Source organism: Nicotiana tabacum, chromosome 13, assembly GCF_000715075.1.
Source record: "Nicotiana tabacum cultivar K326 chromosome 13, ASM71507v2, whole genome shotgun sequence".
In the NCBI taxonomy this organism is placed as follows: domain Eukaryota; kingdom Viridiplantae; phylum Streptophyta; class Magnoliopsida; order Solanales; family Solanaceae; genus Nicotiana; species Nicotiana tabacum.
Genome location: NC_134092.1, coordinates 14,648,568 through 14,676,042, shown reverse-complemented (window position 1 = coordinate 14,676,042; position 27,475 = coordinate 14,648,568). Strand labels below are relative to the sequence as shown.

Genomic DNA, 27,475 nt, shown 5'->3' with positions numbered 1-27,475 from the left:
CTACTAACCGAACCCCCAACGAAGCCAATTGATGAATCTCTCTAGCTAATTGTCTTTTTTCGGGCTCTACATGTGCTAAGCTACCCATAGATCGGCGACTTAAGGCATCTGCCATAACATTAGCTTTCCCTGGATAGTAGAGAATGTTTACATCGTAATCTTTCAATAACTCAAGCCATCGCCTCTGTCGCAAATTCAACTCTTTCTGCTTGAAGATATATTGTAGGCTTTTAGGATCAGTAAATACATCAACATGAACACCATATAAATAATGCCGCCATATCTTAAGTGCATGGACAACCGCAGCTAACTCGAGGTCGTGGGTCGGATAATTCCTCTCGTGCTTCCTCAACTGCCTTGAAGCATACGCAATTACCTTCCCATGTTGCATCAGGACACATCCTAACCCGACACCTGATGCATCACAATACACGGCATAACCCTCTAGACCCTCTGGAAGTGTTAGAACTGGAGCTGAGGTCAACCTGTTCTTAAGCTCTTGGAAACTCCGCTCACAAGCCTCTGTCCATTGAAACTTAGTTTCTTTCTGTGTCAACTTCATCAATGGTGCCTAAAAGGAATAAAAACCCTCTAGGAACCTCCGATAGTATCCTGCTAAGCCTAGAAAGCTACGAACCTCTGTCGGAGTGGTAGGTCTAGGCCAAGATTTCATGGCCTCAATCTTCTGGGTGTCCACCTTTATACCTCCATCTGATACAATATGCCCCAAGAATGCTACAGACTTCAACCAGAACTCACATTTAGAAAACTTAGCATACAACTTACGATCACGGAGGGTTTGGAGTACCGCTCGCAGGTGGTCCGCATGCTCATCCTCTGAACGGGAATAAACCAGAATATCATCAATAAATACTATCACGAACAGATCTAAAAATGGCCGAAATAGGCTATTCATCAAGTCCATAAATATGACGGGTGCATTAGTCAACCCGAAGGACATGACAAGGAACTCGAAGTGGCCATATCGGGTCCTGAAGGATGTCTTCGGAATATCTTTTTCCCGAACTCTGACCTGGTGGTACCCCGACCTCAAATCTATCTTTGAAAAGCATCTAGCCCCCTGCAACTGATCAAACAAGTCATCGATCCTTGGAAGTGGATACTTATTCTTAATAGTTACCTTGTTCAGCTGCCTATAATCGATACACATCCTTAGCGAGCCGTCTTTATTCCGCACAAATAGTACCGGTGCACCCCAAGGTGAGGTACTGGGCCTGATGTAACCTTTCTCCAACAAATCTTTTAACTGCTCCTTCAACTCCTTCAATTCGGCAGGTGCCATTCTATACGGAGGGACGGATATTGGTTGAGTTCCTGGAAGCAAATCGATGCTAAAATCAATCTCTCGCTCTGGAGGAATACCTGGAAGCTCATCTGGAAACACATCTGCATACTCTTTGACTACGGGAATAGACTGAAGTGTAGGTATCTCAGCATCTGCATCTCTAACTCGCACAATATGATAAATGCACCCTTTTGCGATCATTTTCCTCGCCTTAAGATAGGAAATAAACCTACCTCTGGGTGTTGCTGTATTACCTACCCATTCAAGGACTGGCTCACCCGAAAAATGAAATCTGACTGCCTTTGCTCGGCAATCAATTGTGTCATAGCAAGCTGCCAACCAGTCCATGCCCATGATAGCATCAAAATCCATCATCTCTAGCTCAACTAGGTCAGCTGAGGTCTGACGACTACAAATTGTCATCGTACAACCTCGGTAAACCCGTCTAGCAATAAGCTGACCGGTGTAGATACCGCAAATGGATCACTTAGTATTTCAGGCACTATACCAAACTTCCTCGCGACAAATGGGGTAATATACGATAAAGTAGATCCTCGGTCTATCAAAGCATAAGCATCGTGAGAGCAAATGGTTAATATACCTGTCACAATGTCTGGCGAAGACTCCTGGTCCTGTCGACCCGCTAAAGCATAGATACGGTTCTGATTACCACCTGAACTGGAACCTCTACCTCTGCCTCGACCTCTACCAGCCAAAGACTGAGACCCGCGCCCTGAAGGATGCACAGACATAGATGATCCTGTTGCTGAACTCGCTGGTTGTACCATTCCCCCAGAATCTCTATTTGGGCAATCTCGCATCATATGCCCCGGACGCCCACATGTATAACAAGCATCAGAACCTGCTCGGCATTGGCCCAAGTGTCCTCTACCACAGATGTCACACCGTGGAGGAAATGACCATGTCTGCGCAGATCCTCGCTGTCGCTGCAAACCCGATGCCCGTGAGCTCTCACCTGGTCCTGACTGAGTATAGCGGTCATACCTGTAACACTGTAACTGAGGTGGCGGAGGCCTAGGTGGCCTTTCGAAGTATTGGGTCCTATAACTACCCTGAGATTGCTCCTGAGACCTGGGAAATATCATCCTCTTACGTTGCCCTTGCTCAGCCCTCTCTGTACCCTGCTGCCGATGCCTACCCCTTTCTATATTCTGGGCGAATGCCTGAATCCGGGAGATATCCATACTATCCTGCAATGCAGCGGTGGCACATGCCTCGGTTAACATCTGGGGCTAACCCTGCTATAAACCTGTGAATCCTGTCCCGCATAGTAGCAACTATGGATGGTGCATATCTGGCCAATGAGTCAAAACGGAGACTATACTCTCGAACACTCATATTACCCTGCTTGAGGGCTAGAAACTGATCGACTCGAGCCTGTCGGATCTCCCGCGGTAAGTACTGGTCAAGGAAGGCATCTGAAAAATTCTCCCAAATAGCTGGAGGTGCATCACGTCCCCTGGACCTCTCCCATCCCTCGTACCAAAGGATGGCTATATCTCGGAGTCAAAAAGCTGCTAGCTCAACTGCCTCTTTCTCCGTGGCATGCATAACACGAAAGATCCGGTGAAGTTGATCTATGAAATCCTGCGGGTCCTCCCTCTGATCTGTCCTCGTGAACTCTGGGGGACTCAAAGCAATAAACTCTCGGACCCTTGAACTCCCAGACCCCTCAGAAGTTCCTGCACTAGCTGATGCCCTAGCCTGTTGCTGGGTAGCTACCAACTGTGTCAACAAATGCACCGCACTTCTCAAGTCCTGATCTGATGGAAGTGGGGGGGGGGAACTGGATGTGCGGTTTCCCTAGGAATCTCCGCAGTTGGTGGAGGAGCCGGTAATGGCTGAGTAGGGGTCTCGCCTTGAGCCTCAGACTGGGCCCCATCTACTGGGGGTACCCTGCTGGTCCCCTCACCTACTACTGTATCTCTCCTCTGGCTAGCCGTAGTCTTCCTAGTCACCGTCATCTGTGCATGCAAATACCAACACATAAGTTTAATTCAAATTTCATATAACTCAGTTCTATAGCACGATTTAGATTTCAAAGAAGGGTAACTAACTCCTAAATGCCCCGTAGTTCCCTGCTTATATAATGTGGTGCACAACACATCTATAAACAAGACTCTACTAGACACGGCTTGTAGACTCCCTAGGACAGAACTGCTCTGATACCAAGTTTGTCACGCCCCGAACCTAGGAGCGAGACCAGCACCCGGTGCCTCACCTAACCTGGCGTATCAAATTGCGACTAATGGACTCTGAAAATATAATGTCATACTTTGGCCATGGGGCCACCTTGCAAGACAATTTGCGAAGCAAAATATAAAACTGAATGGAAACTATCGCTAACTAAACATTAATATAAAGCTAGGCCGACAAGGCCGTCATAGCTACTACAGCTGACAAACCATCAAATATACATACCAGGCCTACAAACCCAACATACTGCACTAACCAACAGGATATGTTTACAAGCCTCTGCTGATAGATATATTGTGATCGGAACAGGACCCTGACTTACCCATAACATATATACAGATGTACATAAGATGTACACAAAACTCTAGACCTGGCAACTTCGAAAGACGTGGAGCTTACCGATCAGGCTGAACTCGGGAAACACCTACTGAGAAGGTCTACCCGTCTGTCTGTCTGAACCTGCACGCATGAAATGCAGCACCCCCAGAAAAGGGACGTCAGTACGAAATAATGTACCGAGTATGTAAGGCAATAAAATAACTGAAATCTAAAACTGAACTGATAATATGATAACTGAAATTAACTGGGAGTCAAAGATGGTCTGGAGATATACTTACCTACTGATAGTGACTAAACTCCTTCAATATAGTAAGTAAAATAAATGTCCGACCCTATAAGGCTCGGTACGTGTAACTGCTCGGCCGTAGTAGGCTCGCTCATAGGCGCTCGGCCATACTGGGCTCTGTACTTCGGCCATCCTGGGCTCGCTCATAGGCGCTCGGCCATAGTAGGCTCGGTATATATATAACCTACCATCTGATCAGAGGTTGCCCAATAGGGGCCTGCCCACCGATTATAGCTCGATGGTGGTGAAAATAGTGTATTACTGTATATATATATAGACCCTCTTCTCTCTTGACTGAATAAAGACAAAACTAAACTGAATATGAAGTCTCGATAAGGAATAATATTGTAAGTTATGAGACTAGAATAATGTGAATAAATTCATGAAATGGACCATTTTTGGGCTTTCATTTAAGCAAGTAGGTGACACACCTACTTGTCACCTAGCAGCTTGTGCAGTATCGCAAAAATACCCATATCTCTCTACTCCGATGTCGTATTGACAAACGGTTTAATGCGTTGAAAAATAGACTCATAGATCTTTAATTTTATGGGTAGAACACCCCATAACTCTATGTATATTGGGAGAAAATTGCAGTTATATTTGACCCAAAGTTTCAGTAAAACTTATGAATGTAACTTGTGATGACTTTCATCAACTTTTGTTCCACAACTCGCTTGACTTCATAACATAACACACGGATGTCATACGACTAATATAAATCATAACATAATCTCCTTATCATGTTAATCACCCTAGTCTCTCCCCAAAGGTACATGTTATAACATTCCCAACTTGTCGACTTTCGACGAAACATTATTTTATTTAATTGCTTTAGCTTCTGAACTGTCCAACCCTCTTTGTACTTGTTGTTCATGATCTTCAATATTTGTAACCTCAGAGGTAACATGATTAACTTACTTTATATACTTTTAAATATTATCTCATTTTTTGGTCCTACATTAGCGTGCTTACGACGCATTTTTACGTACGAAAATATAGGGTGTAACAGTTATGGTCTTCTTCTATTCACCTTTGGGGCAGGGTATTGTGGAATAGTGTCGGGGAAGTGGCTGCCAGAGATCGCACTGTGCAGAGATTTAGGATCGAATCGATGTTCCTAGTGTTGATGGTTCGAGAAGGATGATGTTCAGAGAGGCTTTAAAGTTGGCAGCGATCTATTGGTTCAAGTGCTACAGAGACGGATTTTGATTTAATGCAATAACTGGGCAGTGTAGGATGAGGAAGGACATGTGGAATGTATCTTGTAGTGGTTAAATTTCTAGAAGGCCAAGTATGAGAAGCGAAAGTCGGGTAGTTGCTTAAAGAAGAGGGTTTGACCAAAGTGGGAGAGTGGCAGAGTATTATATGGGTTATGTGGTAGGATAGCTACACGCCTTGGGGAAAGTTTAGAGTGATTTAGGATTTATGGTGGATAGTCACTAGGTCTATGGACTAATTTAGAATATTGGTTGCTATACTGAGGAAGGTTGGATACGATAGAAATGAGTTGCTTGATATGAAGAGGGATGCAACATGACTTCGGATTTGAAGTGTATTATTGCACCTTTAGTTGATGTCAATGGGTACTGAACAGACTTGTACAGCTGGTGAATGAGCACGGGCTCAGGATGGTTTACTGATTTCGTGGTGTTGATAGAGCTTCTACGAAGAATTCTACTGGCTACCCAGTAAGAGGTCGAATATGTGAATGTGGCTAGTGAGTCAGAATGTTAACGAAATGTTTAACAGGAGGATTTCGAGAAATTTGGCAGGTCTATTACGTAGGCTCATGTCTATGTGGAAGGAGGAATATTGGTGGGTTCCGGGGTTATGTAACTGTAGCTTCGAGCTAAGTGGGAGAGCCCCACTGTCTACGATTGGATTGCATAGTTGTCTACTTGTGAGATTTCTGGTTATCGGCATATTAGTGGGTTATTACGACTAAGGAAAGAAAACCTCAATGGTAATTTGAGAAAATGATTGGAGGAATGTGTGCTATACTTGGGCCTTATCGGTTCATGTTCAGTTTTGAGAAGACTCAGAGTTTCTGCTTCTGGTGGAAGTAATGTACAAGGGAAAAGAATTCAGTTGGGTGCTTCTTTGATAGGATGTGCACGTGCTGGCAGAGATCGAGAGTTTGACTTATACTCGGGACCAAGACAATGTGGGTGACTCTCAACAGTCGTCCTGGTGGGTTCAAGATTTTGAGTATAGTGCCTAAGGACTTGGAATGTTCTATGTTATCATTGGGTATGTGGTGCAGTATTGGACAAAGGGAATAAGTATCTTCGGATTCAGGGAAGGTCTTGCAGAATGGGTGTACCAGTTGGCTATGCTATGGAGTGCTTAAGGAGAGTATGAGACGGTTCATGGGTATTGAGACGATGTGGTCTCGTGGATTGGTTCACTCGGGATGAATATTGTTGGGTTTCGTTACGTTAATGAATGGAACTATTATTTTTTCTAAGGCAAGTTGAGAATAAATTGGAAGTTGAGTATCAAGGTTGCAGTTGATGTCGACAAGAATGTCGAGAGCTCGGATGAGCATGGAAGAATTCAGATTTTTAGAGTAAGCTGGTATTGTCTTTATCGTCATCTGAGATCAGTGTCATGTGGAAGAGGCTTTGTGTAATGACTTGCAGATTTTTGACTCACTCTACAGAATTAGAACGGCTGGTGCTATGGATGTGCGGACCTTGCTATCTGAGCGGAATGGTCGTGGGAGCATGCCCCACAGGGATATTTGTGTAAGTGTGACATGTCAGTCACTTGATTGTTAAAGATTGAGGCTGAATATGGAGGCCATGGTAATATCGCAAGTGCGAGAGTTTATGCCTGAGAGGCATTCAATTCCTTGGGTTGTGGACCATGTGAGTTCGTTTTGGATTTGACGGCTGTTCTTATGTGTCGTGAATAGGTCATTGTGGGTCCTTGAAGGGTTATTAGCCCAGTGCGGTACCATCATAATCGACTTGAGGTTCGTGGATAGATCTACATGTGAATATGGGCTCTATATCAAGCTGGATGTGCTCATTTCAGCATAGCGTTGTTTTTGGAGGGGTCTTCGGGCCTTGGATTATATTTCTGTTGTCGACCCTTCCGTGTAGTCTCTATTGTGCCATGTGGGTTATGAGGCGGTTTGATTATTCGCACTCGTATTAATATCCCGTATAGTTTGTGGTGTTATCTGAGCAAGATGGCTCTCGAGATGTAGATCATGTATCGCACCCGTCTCCCCAGGATTTGTATTATGCACTTGGCGTGCTTATTATTGATATTCAGGCATTTCGTGAGTATAAAAGTTAAGACTCGATGTGTGTTTACTTTAGATTATTATGTGTGGACCGGATGGCACGCCGCCATGGGTATATGGTTGGATCGGGTGGCACGCTGCCATGGATATGTTATTTGGATTGGGTGGCATGCCGTCACGGGTATCATGGTTGGATTGGGTTGCACGCCGTAATGGTATCATGTGTGGATCGGGTTGCACGCCACACCAGTGTGATATTGAGTAAAGATTGTCATAACTTATTGTGTGTTTGCTTCTTGTTTCCTGAGAAAGGTTCATAACATCTTTTCGGTTGTTTAAATTAGTTGCGTGGGTTGAGTACAACTTTCTAGAGTTCGTTTCCTTGTGTATCAAATTCGAGTTTGTAGCTTGTTGGCACATTGTGGCATCATATGATACTTTTGGTAGTGTCTGAGGTGGCTTATTACCTGAGCAGCTTGTACTGGGTGAGACGAGATTATTGGATCTGGGATCAGTGCGATCAGATTTATTTGAAGCATATTAAAGAGTAAATATTGTTGTTCAGTCCAGAATGAAGTAATGGTTCTTGTCGGGATGAGAGACTCCATAAATTATGATTTGGCAGGTGGTTATGAGTTTTACACATCTTCTCTGTCGTGAGAGTATTGCGAGAGTGAAAGCAAAGCTTAATTGGTCATGAGGTACACTATAGGCTTTGGTCAATGCAAATTTTAGCTGTTGTGCTTTGGAAAGATTGCCTTGGGCAAATGAGTTACGCGGTGCATGGTAAGAATTCAGTAAGGGTATACAATCGTGTTTGGTGCAGTGTGTAGTGATTGATACGGTGTTCGTATGTTGCAAACATGCCGGGTGGAGAGTCTCGGATGTTGGAATTTAGCACCAAGGCTTATTTGACTAAATAAAAGGTAGAGTCTTCAGATTGACTCGAGCTAATGTGCCCAATTGGGTTGTTGACCAGTGATTTCGGACAACTTCAAAGCAGTTCTTAGCATGTTCGAGGACGAACGCATGTTTAAGTGGGAGAAAATGTAACGACCCTACCGGTCGTTTGTGAGATTTAGCGCGCCATTCGGCAGTTTGAGACTTTCAGTAGCTTCACTTCGGGTATAATGACTTGTACGCGGGGTCGGAATTTAATTTCGGAAAGTTCGGAGTTGATTTGGAAAGAAAATTCTAATTTCGAAAGCCTTAAGTTGGAGGAATTGACTAAAGTGTGATTTTTTGAGTAAACGATCTTAGAATCAGGATTTGAAGGTTCCAACAGATTCGTATGATGATTTTGTACTTGGGCGTATGTCCGGATCCGATTTTGGATGACCCGGGAGCATTTAGGCGCCAATGATGGAAAGTTGGCATTTGGCAGAATTTCATAAAATTGGGTTGAGGTGTATTTCAATGTTATCGATGTTTGTTTGGGATTACGAGCCTGGGAATATCTCCGTATGATGATTCTGCTATTGGGAGAGCGTCCGGAAGAGGATTTGGAGGTCCGTAGGTCATTTAGGGTTCATTTCGGTCAATGTATACTGAATTCTTACCATTCAGTTTGATCGGGATTGGACTTTATGATATTGGGGTCAGATTCTGATTTTGGAAGTGGGAATAGGTCCGTAATGCCAATTATGATTTGTGTGCAAACTTTGAGGTCAATCGGATGTGATTTGATAGGTTTTGGCATTGATTGTAGAAGTTTGAAGTTTCAAAGTTCATTAACTTTGAATTGGAGGGTGATTCGTGTTTTTAGTGCTGTTTGATATGAGTTGAAGGCTCGACTAAGTTCATATTTTGTTTTAAGACGTGATAGTATAATTGGTTGAGTTTGCGAGGGCGTCAGGTGGATTCCGGGTAGTAAATGGATCGAGTTTGGGCTTGGAGGAATGCTGGAGCTGATGTCATCTGGTGTAACCGCACCTGCGAGGTTTTGGCCGCAGGTGCAGAGTTGCAAAAGCGGCCAGGAAGTCACAGAAGCGAAAAGGGAGTGGGGGACTGGCAGTCCGCAGGTGCGGACGATTTGCCGCAGAAGCGGATGCGCACCTGTGGGGAATTTAGCGCAGAAGCGGGTTGGGAAGCTGGGGGACTTCCCCAGAAGCAGAACATTTTGCCGCACCTACGAAACGGCAGAAGTGGTCCAATGAGCGCAAGTTCGGAGGTCGCCTGGGCAGAATACATAAGTTGGCCAAATCGGGTTTTGGCTCATTTCACCTCTTCTCTCGTTGGAGCTGACCTTGGGGGCAATATTGGAGTGCCATTTTGTCAACCTTCATGAGGTAAGTGATCCCCACATATTGTGAGTTAAATATATGGTTTATGCATGAATTTGAGCATGAAAATTTGGGAAATATTATAGGGTTTTTGGTAGAAAATCTAGAATTGGTATTTTTGGATTCTGACCACGAATTAGGGTATGTAATTCAGAACAAATCATATATTTGAGTTCACGATGTTATGGGTAGTGGTTATCTTCGAATATTTTCGGAATCCGGGCACGTGGACCCGGTGGTGAATGTTAGGAATTCTTTAATTTGGGTTGGAAAAATCACTTTAATAGCTAAGATGTGAACTCTTGCGCATGTATTGACTATTTTATATAACATTTGACTAGCTTCGATTGTTTGGGACCGAGTTGACGATTCAAAGCAGAATTTTGGACCGGAAAGTAAGCGTTGAGACGAAATAAGTCTCCTGTCTAACTCTATGAGGGGGGAAATACCCTTAGGTGTTTTATGTTGATCTGTGATACTTGTTGTGGGGGATACGTACGCGCAAGGTGACGAGAGCCCGTACGTAGCTACATTCATGTTATTGTTCGGGTAGGCTTAGGTTCACATCATGATGTAGCTGCACTATTTGAGCATTTTGTCGCCTATTAAATTCCCCTATGTTACATTTCTACTTGAGAGTAGACTTGCTATTGTAGAGACTTCAGGAGTTCATGAATAGTCACCAAATAACTTTACTCCTCTTACGGCATGTTTTCGTGATATATATATATATATACACACACACTTCATTGAAAGGTTTTCGTTAAAGAAATTACAACTCATACATTTATTCGTGAGTGGGGTCAAGGACCCATCAAAGATTCTTATTCTAATGGGATCGGGCCGTTCGCCTCGACGGGATTATGTATTTCACTCTTATGTGATCGGGATGTTCGCCTCGGCAGGATTATGTATTTAACTCTTGTGGGATCGGGCCGATCTCCTCGGCATAATTTATGTACCACACTCTCATGGGAGCGGGCCGTTCGCCTCGGCATTTCCTAAATCATATCCTAATAGAATCGTACGTAATATTTGGCAAGAAGCCAGTGTATCTGTGAGTTTTTTCGATTTGAGTGATGACAATCTATTTGATGAGATCCACAATATCTATATATATGCTCCGGTTAAGGAGGGAATTTTTAATGGAGAGCTTGAGTTCCTCGTAAAGAGGGGGATTTGTACCACGTGATTTATCTCATTTATTTACTCTGCCTCGTATTTACTTACCTCTTTACTGTACCTGATGTTATTGGACCACTAGTGAGTGTCGATGTCGACCTCTCGTCACTACTCCTCCGAGGTTAGGCTAGATATTTACTAGGTACATGTTGATTACGTACTCATACTACACTTCCTGCACATATTTTGTGCAGGTACATATGCGACTAGTGGCCTTGTGAGAGAAGAGGCATGTATGCATGCAAGGACTTACATGAGGTGCATTCCATACAAATATTGTATTTTATATTACATTCCTAGTTGATGCTTATGCACTTGTGACACCGGGTTTTGGGATGATTATGGGTTGTTCTATATTGAAATTGTTAAGAATATTATTATTTACACTGTGAATTCCATCTTTTACTATTTAATTGAAGGAAAATATGACTTCAAAAATATTAAAATGAGAACTAAATTAAGTATTTATTTTTGGCTTGCCTGGCAGTGGTGTTCGGCGCCATCATGACCTTTAATGGATTTTGGGTCGTGAAATGAAATGCAGCAATAATGAAATCAATGTACCCTCTCAGAGTAATAGTCAATCAGTCCCCCCATTCACTCTAACCTCAAAGTCATTCTTTCCTCACAATCACTCATTCCTCACAGTCACTCATTCCTCTGAATCACTCAGCACTCGTCACTAGACACTCATACTCAGTTGGTACCTGCGCTCATTGGGGGTGTGTACAGACTCCGGGGGGACTCCTTCATCCCAAGCGCTATATCAAGCCAATCATCGCAAATAACAATGAAACATGCTGCGGCGCGCAGCTCGATTCCATAAATATCCTCACAATTACGCCCTCGACCTCACTCAGTCATCAACCTCTCCAGTCTCTCGGGCTCAAGATGTCATGAAAATCAGCCCAAAAATGATAATATAATGTATCAATAAATAGCAACAGAGACTGAGATATGATATGAAATGAATGAATATGACTGAGTGTGAAATTACAATTTGAACATATAATTCAACCACAGAAATGACCCCAGTGGGTACAAATAATAACAACATATGTCTAAGAATAATTTTTAATACGAGTCTCAGCTCAATTTTCTCAAATACGTAGAGAATGTACGGATATCAACAGATTATTCAACTACACAGTTCCATGGAATTTGACCAAGTCACAATTCCTATGGTGCACGCCCACACGCCCGTCACCTAGCATATGCGTCACCTCAAAACCAATCACATAACACATAAACAGGGGGTTCATACCCTCAAGACCAAATTTAGAACTGTTACTTACCTCAAACCGTGTAATTCTTTATTTCGCTATGCCTTTGCCTCGTGAATTGGCCTCCAAACGCCTCGCATCTAGCCATAAATAATTCGATTCAGTCAATAAAATTTATTGTAATTAATTCCATAAGAAAATGCTAATTTTCCAACAAAATCCAAAATTTAGCTCAATAATCTCCCATGGGGCCCACGTCTCGGAACCCGACAAAAGTTACAAAATTCGAAAGCCCATTCAACCACTAGCCTAAACATACCAATTGTACCAAAATCCGACTTCAACTCGACCTCAAAATCTTCAAATCTTATTTTCAAATCCCTAAGTTCAAATCCCTGATTTACCTCTCAAAAACATGTAATCTAGTCGGATTATTCGATAATAATTCAATATTATGGAGTAGAAATAATCACAAGTGACTTACCTCAAGATTTCCCGTGATTTCTCGCTCAAAAATCGCCTCAACCCGTGTTGGAAATGTTAGAAATGACAAAAATCTCAAACTCCTCTGTTTTTAACATTCTGACCAAGATTTTTGCTTCTGCGGGCACTTAGCCGCTTTTGCGGCACCGCTTCTGTAGTCAAAATCGCGCTTTTGTGGGTGCGCATCTGCGCGAAAGCATCTGCTTCTGCGGACCAGCGGCTCCCAAGCCAAATGCCGCTTCTGCGATCCTCCACGCGCTCTCCGCTTCTGCGCATGCCAGCTCGCACCTACGACCAATGTTCCGCATGTGCGATTGCACCAGAAGGCTTCAGCTTCTGCAGTCTTCCAAATTCAAAAATATTTATCCGTTAATCATCCGAAACTCACCCGAGGCCCCCGAGACCTCAACCAAATATACCAACAAGTCCTAAAATATCATACGAACTTAGTTGAGTTTTCAAATCACATCAAACAACACTAAAAACATGAATCACACATAGATTCAAGACTAATGAAACTAATAAATTCTAATTTCTACATCTGAAGCCAAAACCTATCAAATCAAGTCCGATTGACCTCAAAGTTTGCACACAAGTCATAAATGACATAACGGAGATATTCCAATTTTCAGAATTGGATTCCGACCACGATATGAAAAAGTCAACCCCCCGGTCAAACTTCCCAAAAATTTAATTTTTACCATTTCAAGCCTAATTCCACTACGGACCTCCAAATAATTTTCCGGACACGTTCCTAAGTCCAAAATTACCATACAGAGTTATTGAAATCATCACAATTCAAATCCGAGGTCGTTTACGTATATGTCAACATCCGATCAACTTTTCCAGCATAAGTTTTCAATTATGAGACTAAGTATTTCATTTCACTCCGAAATCCTTCCGAACCCAAACCATCTAACCCGATAAGTCATAAAACAACTGTAAAGTTTAAATTGGGCAGTAAACGAGGGAATGGGATTGTAATACTAAAAACGACCAGCCAGGTCGTTATACCTATATAGAAGACCACCACCATCTCCCACCACCAACACTAATTCTGTTGCCGCTTGCTTTTAAAGTATCTTAATAAAGCATATAATTTTTACAATGCAGATATGAATTTAAATTCACACATCTTAAATTTAAGAAAAACAAATGAAACCTAAATTAGCATTAAATCAAGGGAACTTTACATAAATAGCCGGCCATATTCATTTTTTACTTTGTCTAGCCAAATACATAGGTTATATTAATTATACACAATCATACATATATAATACACACATTACGCATATAATATACCTTCACTTGCTATTTTAGTTTAAGTGGTTGGGTGAATGGCTATTTGGATTAATTCTTCTTAAATTATCAATATATTATTTTTATGCCTACCGGAAACAACCTCTCTACCTGCACAAGGTAGGAATAAAGTCTATGTTCATATTACCCTTTCTTATTTTTACTTATTGGATTATACTGGATATATTGTTGTTGTTGCTGTTATTGATATTCATAAGTAAAATAATGAATGCGGGGATCAATAGAAGAAGAGAAAGTGGTTGCATTCAATATTCCTATATACCACCCATCTCCTGAAGAAGTGAAGTATATAGTTGAAAAGGAGGGATCTTTCACCATTGATGTCTTGATAACTTCAGAAATTCATATGGATTCTTCTGATGAATACAATGTGACACAGTGCATGAGAGCTTTTTTGAGCCTTTACTTGTCAGCCATTTTGGTGATGAATTGAATATGGATCAAGTGTTCCACTAGTGCAGAGAGATCTTTGTCAATGGCATAGCAAAAGAGAAGACTACGTGCACAAATGTTATTGTATCCTTGACCAAAACAAACTAGGGCAATTAGTTCATGCCCTCCAACCTACCCTTAATTATTCTCTTTTATAATCTAAATAGTCGTCTATCCAACCGCTTAAATTAAAAATAGTTGGCGATATATATATATATATATAATCCATGTATTAGTGCATAAAGATATGTGTATGCCAGCTAAAAGGAATAAATATTGAATCCCAGCTAAAAGGAATAAATATTGAATCAATCCAGTTGTTTCTGTAAATGTTCCTTATATATCCTGAGTTCCTCAAGTGTGGAGAGATCATTGTCAATGGCATAGCAAAAAGAGAAGACTACATTTACAACTGTCGTTGTCTCCTTGATCAAAACAAACTAGGGCAATTAGTTCATGTCCTCAAACCCTACCCTTAGTTACTCCCTTGTTTAACCTAAATAGACATCTATCGAATTACTTAAATTTTAAAAAATCCGGCGATACCTAATATATATATATATAATCCATATATAGTATGTGTATAACTGTTTACAATTGGTGCACAACGATATATGATGCTGGCTAAAAAGAATATACAGTGAATCGAGCCGGTTATTTCTGTAAATATTCCTTATGCATCCTGAGTTCCTCATGTGTAGAGAGATATTTGTCAATGGCAGAGCAAATGAGAAAACTACGTTCACAAATGTCGGTGTCTCCTTGACCAAAACAAACTAGGGCAATTAGTTTATGTCCTCAAACACTACCCTAATTTAATTCCCTTAAATAATCTAAATAGTCGTCCATCCAACAACTTAAATTAAAAATAGCCGACGATATATAATATATAGGTATAATCCATGTATACCATGTGTATAACTATTTACAATCAGGGCACAACAATATATGTATGCTGGCTAAAAAGAATAAACAATGAATCAAGGTGGTTGTTTTTGTAAATGTCCCTTATACATCTTGAGTTTCTCAAGAAGAGATATCTTTGTCAATGGCATAGCAAAATAGAAGACTACGTTCACAAATGTCATTGTCTCCTTGACCAAAATAAATTAGGGCAATTAGTCTATGTCCTCGAACCCTACCTTAATTTAATTCCCTTAAATAACCTAAATAGTCGTCCATCCAATTTCTTTAATTAAAAATAGCCTTCAGATATATAATATATATGTATAATTCTAGTATATATATAACCATATATAATTAGTGTATAACTACATATACCGGTTAGAAAAAGTAAAAAGTGAATCAAGCTTACCACTTCCGTAAAGATCCCTTACACTTTTTGAGTTTTAGTCACTTGCCATTTAATGGTAAGAATAACGAAATATTTGTGTATTAAGAAAGCTTTTCGATTTTGTTCAAGTAATAAGGATCCTTCACCTTTAACCTTAATATTGCGGATTCGAGTCCCAAGGGAGCAAAAGTGAGGAACTCTTGTGAATGATTAAAAAAACACATTTCCAATTTTACAAAATAATTTGAGCCTCCATTAAATTAATCAACGAAATTTTGGAACTGTTACATTAACAAGTATAAAATGATTCAATATATAACATGTATCTAGTCCACCATTAAACTATTTCTTCAGCCCTCAACCATGTGCCTCTTAAAAGAATAGTAATTTTCAGAATTAGATAGGAACTTTTACTCTCTGAAAAAAGAGGTTATGAATTTATGTTCTATACTCCAATAAAATTTGTTTGAAAAGTAATTAAATTTTTTCCTATGAAAAATATTAAATGTAATAACATGATGAAATAGTAATTAATCTGTTCTAAAAGCTTAAATTCCAGTAACAATGTAATAGAAACGTTTTTGCCAATATATATATAACTTAAATCCAAAATATTTGCACAATACTAGATATACTTTATATTATACTAGTATCTATTAAGAGGGAATAAGCACGCAGGATGTCCAGAAGCTTTCAAAATGAAAATATACTAATCTCTTTTTTGCTTAACATGAAGGATTAATAATAGTGGGCAATGGTCAAAGTGTGTGCGCGAAAGATATTGAATATGTATTTAAGAATAATCTGGATCTTATTATATGCAGCCATGAAACGATTTAATCAAAGGCGGAACTAGAATTTTGAGTTTATATGTTCTGTATTCTAAAAGAATAGTTTATTGGATTCTGAATAAATTATTTATATATATTAAATAAATTTTAATGTAAATCCAGAGTTAGAGCCAGAGCTATTGGGTTCAACCGAACCCGTAAGTAGGCTTGTGTGTCCGACCTAGAGGCGAAGGTAGGGAATCATTTACGGGTTTGGTCGGACCCAATAACTTTTGCTTACATCTTTTATTTGTATTAGGAATTTATTAAATTTATATAAATAATTAATTGTCAACCCACTGACTAAGACGTGCTATAGGTTTGAAGTCAAGTTCAGAACCCATAAACTTCAAAGGAAATATTACACGACACATCAAACATATATACCGTATTTACCATTCATAGTTATACTTTCAGAAAATTATCATTCATAGTTATTTTTGAATTTTATAGCAAATTCACGTGCAGTACTGAAAGAAGAGATCAATTGTTTTGGATTGAAACAAGAGAGCTAAAAGCTCTCGTAGCGCATTTGGTTAGAACATTTGCTTAGTAAGCGAAGGTCTTGATTTCGACTCTGAACGAGAGCATTCTATTTTTTTGTATTTATGTATTTCTCCTTGGTTTCGATACAGGTTTTATCCATATTTTGCCTTGGTTGAATACAATTGATACAAGTTGCATCTATCGGTATTTTGCCTTAATTGGTTGTATTCGTTCCGCGAACGAATACTCGATGCACGTATGAATACAAATGATACAAGCTCATAACAATTGAACAGTAGCTACGGAGAGTAATTAGGTAAACTATAGTCGTGTATGGTAATTAGACAGTAAACTATAGTGCTTTATGAAAAATCATCAACTTTAAGTGCAGGCGACCCAGCTGAAGTCCCTCAAACTGCTTTTGATACTCCTCTCTCGGGGTGACCGGGATGAACTTCTATAGAAATAGCTGTGAGAACTGATCCCAAGTAAGTGCAGGCGACCTAGGAGTCCCCCTCCACTCTAATCGAGGCAACCCCGGCATGGCTAAGTTCACTGTTTTGGCGTGACGGTCCAATATAGCATGATAAGGTGACAACCAATCCATACCTAAGATGACTGTCACGACCCAAAATCCGATTAGTCGTGATGGCACCTAACCTAACCCGCTAGGTAAGTCAATTAACCACTAACCAATTCCAACAAAAATTAATAACGCAATTAAGTAAATAAATATATGAATCTAATACATTCCCAAGAACTGGTAGTACAAATCATGAGCTTCTAAGAATAGAGTTTACAAAGCGAAAATGAAATATATACATAGTCAGTTTCAAAAGTACATAAACAGAGTTTTATAGATCTAAGGCTACCACGAACAAGAGGAAGCTACAACCGGGACGCAGGTACGTCTTTAAATCCAACTCCCGTCGATCACAGCAACATCTGCATCCAATATCTGCACGAAAGGTACAGAAGTGTAGTATGAGTATAACCGACCCCATGTACTCAATAAGTAACAAATCTAACCTTAGGTTGAAAGTAGTGACGAGCTGGAACACAGGTCGGGGTCCAACACCAATAGCCAACAATAATTCATAACAACATAATGGAAGTACTAAAAGAAGTAGCTCAGAGATAAATTGCTCAGCTCGTTCACAGTTTCAGAAAAATAAATATTTTCTTTTCAAGTATAACAGTAAACAACCCAAATCCTTTACCGAAATCACCAATTTATAAGTAAATTTTAAAACTGTGATTTTTTCCAAAACCCTCAATAGGTAATTGTTTCATTTTTAAATAACATGAGAAAAATACATCTCTATGCCTACATGTCAATATGTAGGAGAAGTCATGAATGACGCAACATCGTACATCATGAGAAAAAATACATCTCCATGCATGTATGTGAAGTGTGCATGCCAATGTGATGCAACTCAGAAATAAAACCATATGCATACTCTCAGAGTATCATTTCATTCATTCCTACCAGTCACTCAGTCCTCACAATCACTCAGTCCTCCCAATCACTCAGTCTTTACAATCACTCAATCCTCCCAATCGCTCGGCACTCGTACTCAGTAGGTACCTGTGCTCACTGGGGGTGTGTACAGACTTCGAAAGGGCTCCTTCAGCCCAGACGCTATAACAATCCAATCATAGCATAAATCAATAAAACATGCTGCAACGCACAACCCGATCCCATAAATATCCTCACCATCAGGCCCTCGGCCTCACTCAGTCATCAATCTCTCCAGTCTCTCGGGCTCACAATGTCATGAAAATCAGCCCAAAATAATAATATAGTGTATCAATAAATGGTGACAGAGACTGAGATATGATATGCAAATGATTGTGTATGACTGAGTATGTAATTGCAATGTAAGCAAATAATTCAACAGCAGCAATGACCTTGCTGGGTCCCAACAGAATAAGCATGTTTTCTAACATGTGTCATAGCTAAGTTTCTCTAACACATAAAATGTCATGACCCAAAATCCCGTCACAGGAGTCGTGATGGCACTTAGTCTCTAAGACTAGGTAAGCCGATTACAATTACATTTCAAGCCATTTTTTTTAATTAAATAGGTAATCAAAACTAATAGCGAAAACAACTATGAAAACCTCCCAAGACTGATAATACTGAGTCACGAACTCTAACTAAATACATGAAATGGTCTCAAAGATAGAATACTCAATACTGTTTGAATAATATATAACAGTACAATAAAATGGAAAAACTCGAAGGAACTGCGATGACCAAGCAACTCTACCTTGAATCCTTGAGATCTCACTTTAACTATGTCCGAGTCTGATAGCTCCAATACCTGGCTTTGCACAAAAATATGCAGAAGTGTAGTATGAGTACACCATAGTCGGTAACCAGTTGTAACGACCCGATAGGTCGTTTTGTGTATTAAAACCCCGTCTCCTCATTTACTGCTCAAATTGTACTTTACAGTTGTTGTGTGATTTGCCGAGGTAATTGTTTCGAGTCCGGTGAGGTTTTGAAATGAATTGGAACACTTAGTTCCAATGTTTAAAGCTTAAGAAAATATTTTACCGGAAAAGGGTTATTTCTGCGGCCCACTATGCGGTCGTAGAATCACTCTGTGGACCGCATAATGGCCGCAGAGTGAATCAGGAGTGGGGCAAGTATGGAAGAAAGTTTGCGGCGCATTATGCGATCGCAGATCAATTTTGCGGTACATTTTGCGACCGCAGAACAGGTTTACGGACCGCATAACGACCGCAGACTGAGGTAGCCTTGCCCAGTTCCGGAGGCCACATTTCACGGCCATTTCGTGAGCCGCTGAAGCGTTATGCGACCGCACAGTGAGTTTCAGGGCTTCATTTTTCAATTTTTATAAACCCGACCCTATTTTTATAAATCACTATTGAGGGTCATTTTGAAGGATTTCATATGATATTTTAGAGAGAGGTGAGAGCAATTTAGAGAGAGAAATTGAATACTTAGTCATTTATCCATCAATTCTTGTTCAAGGTTTGATGATTTCATAACGATCTTGCTAGGGCTTCAAAGAGGTAGGAATTTCTTTTCCCAATTCTTCAATTTCAGGTTTGGAGTAAAAGATAGGTGATTAAGAGTATTATTTATACATACACATACCAATAAGGTTTGTGGAAAGATTGTTGAGTTCAAATGGGTAAAGATTGAGTTGAAAATGGTAGAAATCTTCAAAGATTTTAACTTAAGATTTGAGGGTCGAGTTGGCGTCAGAATTTGGTGAAATATATATGGTTGGACTCGTGGTTGGATGGGCATTCATATTTTGTAACTTTTGTCGGGTTCTGAGACGTGGGCCCCACGGGTAATTTTTGAGTTAATTTCTGATTTTTATTGAAAAATTAGTATTTCCTTATGGTATTAATTACAATAATTAGTATTCACTGAATCTCCTCAGGTTTTGTATTCCCTGTTGCTATTATTTGGTATTACTTATCTTTTATCTCTCCCTTTTTCTTTTCTCTTCCTTCTTTCTTCCTTCCTTGCTTTCCTCTTCTTCTTCTTGCCCTTCCTGAGCCGAGGGTCTATTGGAAACAACCTCTCTACCTGTATTAGGTACGGGTAAGGTCTGCGTACAGACTACCCTCCCCAGACCCCACCTGTTGGGATCATACTGGCTTTGTTGATGCTGTTGGTATTGACTGAATCGAATTAATTATGGCTAGATATGAGGCTTTCACAGACCAATTCTCATGGCAAGGGCATAGCGGAATAAGAAATTACACGATTTGAGGTAAGTAACAGTTTTAAATTTGGTTCTGAGAGTATGAAGCCCCGGATTATTGTATCATGTGAGTATTTTGGAGGTGACACACATGCTAGGTGACGGGCGTGTGGGCGTGCACCGTAGGAATTGGGACTTGGTCCATTCCATAGAACTGTGTAGTTGAATAAGCTGTTGTTATCTGTACATTCTCCATATAGTAGAGATATTGAACCACAAATCATGTTTAGATTATGTGTTAGCACTGTAGGTACCCACATAGGTCGTGTACACATGTTGAATTATCTACTAAATTGTTGTTTTGTACTCAGTCACAGTGTACTTATTTATTTTATTCAGTCTCTATTGTTCCTTACTGATGCATCATATCATTGCTGTTTGGGCTGATTTTTCATGATTATTGATAGCCCGAAAGACTGGAGAGATTTATGACTGAGTGAGGCCGAGGGCCTGATTGTGAGATATTGATAGTATAGCATGTGAGTTGTTCGTGCAGCACGTAAATTGTCCGTACGGATCCAGATATTGATATTATAGCACGTGAGTTTTCCATGCAGCACGTGAGTTATCCGTGTGTATTATAGCGCGTGGGCTGAAAGAGCCCCTTCGGAGTTTGTACACCCCCAGTGAGCCCAGGTACCTATTGAGTGTGAGTACTGAGGGCATAGAGCCGAGTGATTGAGCTGTTATAATGAGTTGAGTGACTGTTGCCCTGAGAGGTTGTACTTGCTTTTTATTTGTTATTGCACTTAGTTTCTATCTATCATTGTTGTGAAATTTCTGAAAGATTTTTTTATCCGGATTACCTGAACTTGAACTGTATAAAACTGATTTGACTTAAACTGCCGGATTTGAAAGCATGTCTATTCTTTGCTGGAACTACTGAAAATGAACTATAACTGTGTAGCTCGTCACTACCTTCAGTTCCTTAATTATTATTGTTACTTACTGAGTTGGTTGTACTCACGCTACACCCTACACTCCATGTGCAAATCCAGGTAGTTCCGGTCACAGAGGACTTTGATCTCGTGCGTGGTTGAGTATCGGAGATTCACGAGGTAGCTGCCGGCGTTCGCAGTCCTTGTCTCTCCTTCCTCATTATCTTTTATTTTCTCTATTGCTATTTTGACACAGACTCTTGTAGACACTGTTTCTTAGACTGGTTGTTTAGATGCTCATGACTCTGTAACACCCGATGTTGGGGTTCTTTTTCCGCACTGTATTTTGAGTTTAACTTCTGTTGTTACAAAAACTCTGTCATGTAAAAACTTTGACTTATCTTTTGTGAAATATTGGAAGTGTCTTTGAGAATCGGCTTGCCTAGTACCATCGATAGGCGTCATCATAACATGTTAGGAATTTGGGTCGTGACAAAAAGTCGCCAATGATACTAATTAGTAGCGACATTTGGGTCGCTCCAAGTAAAGCCGTTACTGAATGTTATTTGTGATGACTCCTAGAGTATACTTTCAGTGGCAGCTCTTATCTCCACTATAGTATGAGATTTAGTAGCGAGATTAGTCGCTACAGATACTAATAGTTCATGTGACAAAGTTTGGTCGCTACCAAAACTTTTTTTTCCCTAAATATTATTTTTCTAAAAACAATTAAGTTGCAACAATATTTCTATTTAAATTACGCATATGTATTAGAAGAGATACCATTCAAAGCATTTGTCAAATAAAATAATCAAGGATTTTGTTTATAAATTCACAACATATAATTTGTGAATACACATAAAGTTTTTAAAAAAAAAGCAAAAATAAATTCTTGCTAGCATCATTTCCTCCGGAAAAATATATGGCCTCAAAATGCAGACAAAAGCTCTCATGTCCTAGAATGCAGCCAAATGAGGGAGCAAAAAACCCCCCAAGTAAAATTAAAAGAAAATAATATTAGCCGCTCCCAAGTGTGGCTCCTTTTGTATTGTTCCATAAGAAGGCACGTTATTATCTTTTTGCGTAAACATTGGACAAATTAGTTACTACCTACAAAAGAAATTAGGAGAGATTTATTAGAAAACACATTAGATACCATGAAAATGAAATGATGTAATCATGTCAATATATTTTAGAAAAGCACGTTAACAATGATGACTAAAATTACTCTATTTCATATGTAGGTGCCCAAACTATTAAAATTGTTCACCACATACAACCAATGATAGACATATAAAATATGAACTTTCTTTTCTGCTTATACACTAATCATATTCTATGTAAAAGAACAAACCTCATAATGCCATATCATAGTTTTGTGATGGAAGAATTGTCACGACCAAAAAGTCTCACCACAGGTGTCGTGATGAAATCTAGTCTCTAAGACTAGGTAAGCCGATTTCAATTACATTTTTAGAGCCATTTTTTTTGAATTAAATAAGTAACCAAAACTAATAGCGGAACAAATATGAATGTCAACCTCCCAAGATTGGTAGTACTGAGTCACGAACTCTAACTGAATACATGGAATGATCACGAGGACCGAATATACAATACTGTTTGATTACAAATTAACAGTACAATGAAATAAAAACACTCAAAGGGACTGCAACGATCAAGCAGCTCTACCTTGAATCCTTACGATCCCGCTTTAACTCTTCTCAAGTCCAATAACTCCAATACCTGGCTCTACACAAAAATGTGTAAAAGTGTAGTATGAGTATATCACGGTTGGTACCCAGTAAGTATTAAGACTAACTTCGGTGGAGTAGAGACGAGGTACAGTCAAGACACTCACTAGTCTAATAGCCTGTGTAATATAATATACAAAATAATAGGAAGCAGATAACAATAAGGGCAACATAAGACAACCGGTAATATGCACATCAGACAACAAGAATACCATTACTATCGCTCAACAATTAATAAATATAATTACACACAATAAATCAAATCCTTCAAATAAATGTCTTTCACATATAATTCTTTCAAATAACGCTCTTTCAAATATAATTTTCTCAAATAATTACCTTTTAAATATAATTCTTTCATATAATACCTTCTACATAAAATCCTTTCAAATAAATATTTTGAGTATAATTCTTTCAATTAAAAAGTCACCATGTGACACCTCGTTTCATAATCATAAAAATACGGGTCTCAGTCCATTTCCATATTTTTCGTAAATACGGTTCTCAATCCATTTTTCATATTTCCACGGCACCTCGTGCCCATAATTAAATCATAATATTTTTCCGGCACCTCGTGCCCTCATTTCATATCACAACTGCATGGACAATTCATGTGCCAAATATCATTATCATTTAATCACAGCACCTCGTGCCCACAATTCACGTGCCAAATATCATTATCATTTACTCACGGCACCCCGTGCCGGCATTTCATTTTATAATCCGTGTGAAAATAGCCGCATGCTCTCAATTTCAACATAAATCAGATTGTTATCAATTTACCAACAACAAAAAAATTGCACAAGGTATAAAAATAAACACAAGAATATCATAACATCACATGAAAATCATCAACTCCATAAGCCCGCATTATCACATATCGTCCCTGACAATAGCCACCCTTATCACTCCTATTGCCACCCTTATCACTCCTATAGCCACCCTTATCGCTCCACCCAGACAATTTCAATAGCCACTCTTATCGCTCCTATTGCCACCCTTATCGCTCCGCCCAGACAATATTCCAACAAACACAACCACAGTGAAATGTCACCCTTATACCCACATAATATCAACGGTGAAATGCCACCCTTATATCTTCAAAATAATAATTAACAAAACACAATAATTTACACGAAAAATTATCACTGCAACATAACAAAATCAATTCATATCACAATTTGCCCAATGGCTACAACCAAAATTCCAAAGATACAACCAAGTCAATTAATTTCACAACAAATATCCGAAGGCTCCACACAATCTGTACAATACCCAAAAATAATCAACAGAGATAGAAATTACTCAATAAAAAGCAAAGTCTTCATTAACTCTAAATTTTCAATAATTATATAAACACCTCTTCTTAAGCTCATTTAATTAATTATTTGCAGAGGGAAAAATCCAAAATAATATCAAATTCCAATAATTATCAAACCAGCAAATTCACGAAATTTCACAAATAATCGAATAAAAATCACATCAAATTGTCATATAACAACAAAATCAATAACAAGGATTTAGGCACGACAATAAAAGATTAAATATATGCCAACAATTATCCAATTTACTACACAATGTGCTCTCAAGACTTTAACTCAATAAAATTTGCACATATAAACCAAGTACGTACTCGTCACCTCGCGTACATGATTTTCAATTACACAAATTACACATAAGACTCAATGCCTAAGGAAAAATTCCCCTACTCTAGGTTAAGCAAGACACTTATCTTTTTGAAGTTAGGTCGATATTCGAAAATAGCTTTCTCACTCCAATCTTTCTTTAGCCTTCCTTACATTACTACGAGGTTCCGAAAATCTAGCAATTTCAATCTATTTAGAAAAATAACAAAAGTGAACCATAACTAGGAAGATTTTCATGGTTTCAGCTTATTTGAGCATTTTATCAATCACTAGGTGTGCAAATTTGGCTACAAGATTCTTCTAGAAGATTTTCTTCACTCCTCAACCCAATCTTTACTTATTTTAGCCCAACAGTCTTCCCACAAATCTTATTGGTACATACTTGTATAAATAAAACTCTCATACCCAAGAATCATACTCCTAATCAACCATCTTCTACCCAAATTCTAAATTAAAAACTAGGGTATGGAACCTTACCTCTTAGATGAAGAACTTGTGAGATTTCCTTGTTGGATTTCAAAGTTTGAACAAGATATTGATGAACAAATGTCACGACCCGAAATTTTTCACCGACGAGACCGTGATGGCGCCTAACATTTCACTTGTTAGGCAAGCTGTAACGACTCAAAATCCCACCACAGGAGTCGTGATGGCACCTAGTCTCTAAGACTAGGTAAGCCGATTTCCATTGCATTTTTGAAGCTATTTTTTTTAATTAAATAAATAATCAAAACTAAAAGTGAAAATAATTACAATATACAACCTTCCAAGAGTGGTAGTACTGAGTCACAAACTCTAACTGAATAAATGGAATGATCATGAGAACCGAATATACAATACTATTTGATTACAAATTAATAGTACAATGAAATGAAAAGACTCCAAGGGACTGCGACGACCAGGCAGCTCTACCTTGAATCCTTACGATCCGGATTTAACTCTGCTCAAGTCCGTTATGTTCAATACCTGGCTCTGCACAAAATGTGCAAAAGTGTAGAGTGAGCACACTACAGCGGTGCCCAGTAAATATCAAGACTAACCTCAATGGAGTAGAGACGAGGTACAGTCAAGACACTCACTAGTCTAATAACCTGTGCAATATGATATACAAAATAACAGGAAGCAAATAATAATAAAGGCACGATAAAACAACCAGTGATATGCACAACAGACAACAAGAATACCATTAATACCACTCAACAATTAATAAACACAATTACACCCAATTAAATCAAGCCCTTCAAATAAATGTCGTTCACATAGTTCTTCCAGATAACTCTCTTTCAAATATAATTTTCTCAAATAAGTATTTTTCAAATATAATTCTTTCAATAAATCTTTTCAAATACAATTTCCTCAAATAAATAACTTTCAAAATACAATTCGTTTATATAATACTTTCTAATTAAAAATCCTTTCAAATAAATATTTTGAATATAAATCTTTTAATTAAAAAGTTACCATGTGACACCTCATTTCAAAATCATCAAAATATGGGACTCAACCCATTTTCATATTTTTCGTAAATACGGGTCTCAGCCCATTTTCATATTTCCATGGCACCTCGTGCCCATAATTAAATCATCATACTTCCCCGGCATCTCGTGCCCTCATTTCATATCACAAATGCACGAACAATTCACGTGACAATTATCATTATCATTTCATCACATCACCTCGTGCCCACATTTCATATCACAACTGCACGGACAATTCAAGTGACAAATATCCTCATTATTTACTCACGCTACCTCGTGCCCACATTTTATTTCATAATCCGCCTAGCAATAGCCACAGGCACTCAATTTCAACATAAATCATATTGTTATCAATTTACCAACAACAAGACACATTGCAGAAGGTATAAAAATAAACACAAGAAAATCACAACATCACATGAAAATTATCAACACCACAATCCCCACATCATCACATATCGTCCCTGACAATAGCCACCCTTATCGCTCCTATTGCCACCCTTATCACTCCTATTGCCACCCTTATCGCTCCGCCCAGACAATATCAATAGCCACCCATATCACTCCTATTGCCACCCTTATCGCTCATATATCCACCCTTATCACTCCGCCCAGATAATATTCGAACAAACACAACAACGGTGAAATGCCACCCTTATCTCCTCAAAATAATAACTCACACAACACAACAATTTACACGACAACATAATAAAATCAATTCATATCATAATTTTCCCAATAGCTACAACTAAATTCCAAAGATATATCAAAATTAATTAATTTCACAACATATAGCTTAAGGCTCCACACAATGTATATAACACCCAGAAACATTCAATAGAGATAGAAGTTTCTCAGCATAACACAAAGCCTTCATTAATACAAATTTAGATAATTATGTTAACACTTCTTCTTAAGCTTGCTTCAATTAATTATTTGCATAAGAAAATTCATATTGGAATTAATTTCCAAGAAATATTCAACCAACAGTACTCACGAAATTTCATAAATATTTCAAGTAACAATCACATCAA

At 39.0% G+C, this 27,475-nt stretch overlaps 1 pseudogene; it reads left to right on the top strand.

The window, feature by feature from the left end:
* Positions 1-14,434, top strand: part of LOC142167988 (S-adenosyl-L-methionine:benzoic acid/salicylic acid carboxyl methyltransferase 3-like) — a 51,154-nt pseudogene extending 36,720 nt beyond the window's left edge.
* Positions 14,435-27,475: the final 13,041 nt, after the last annotated feature.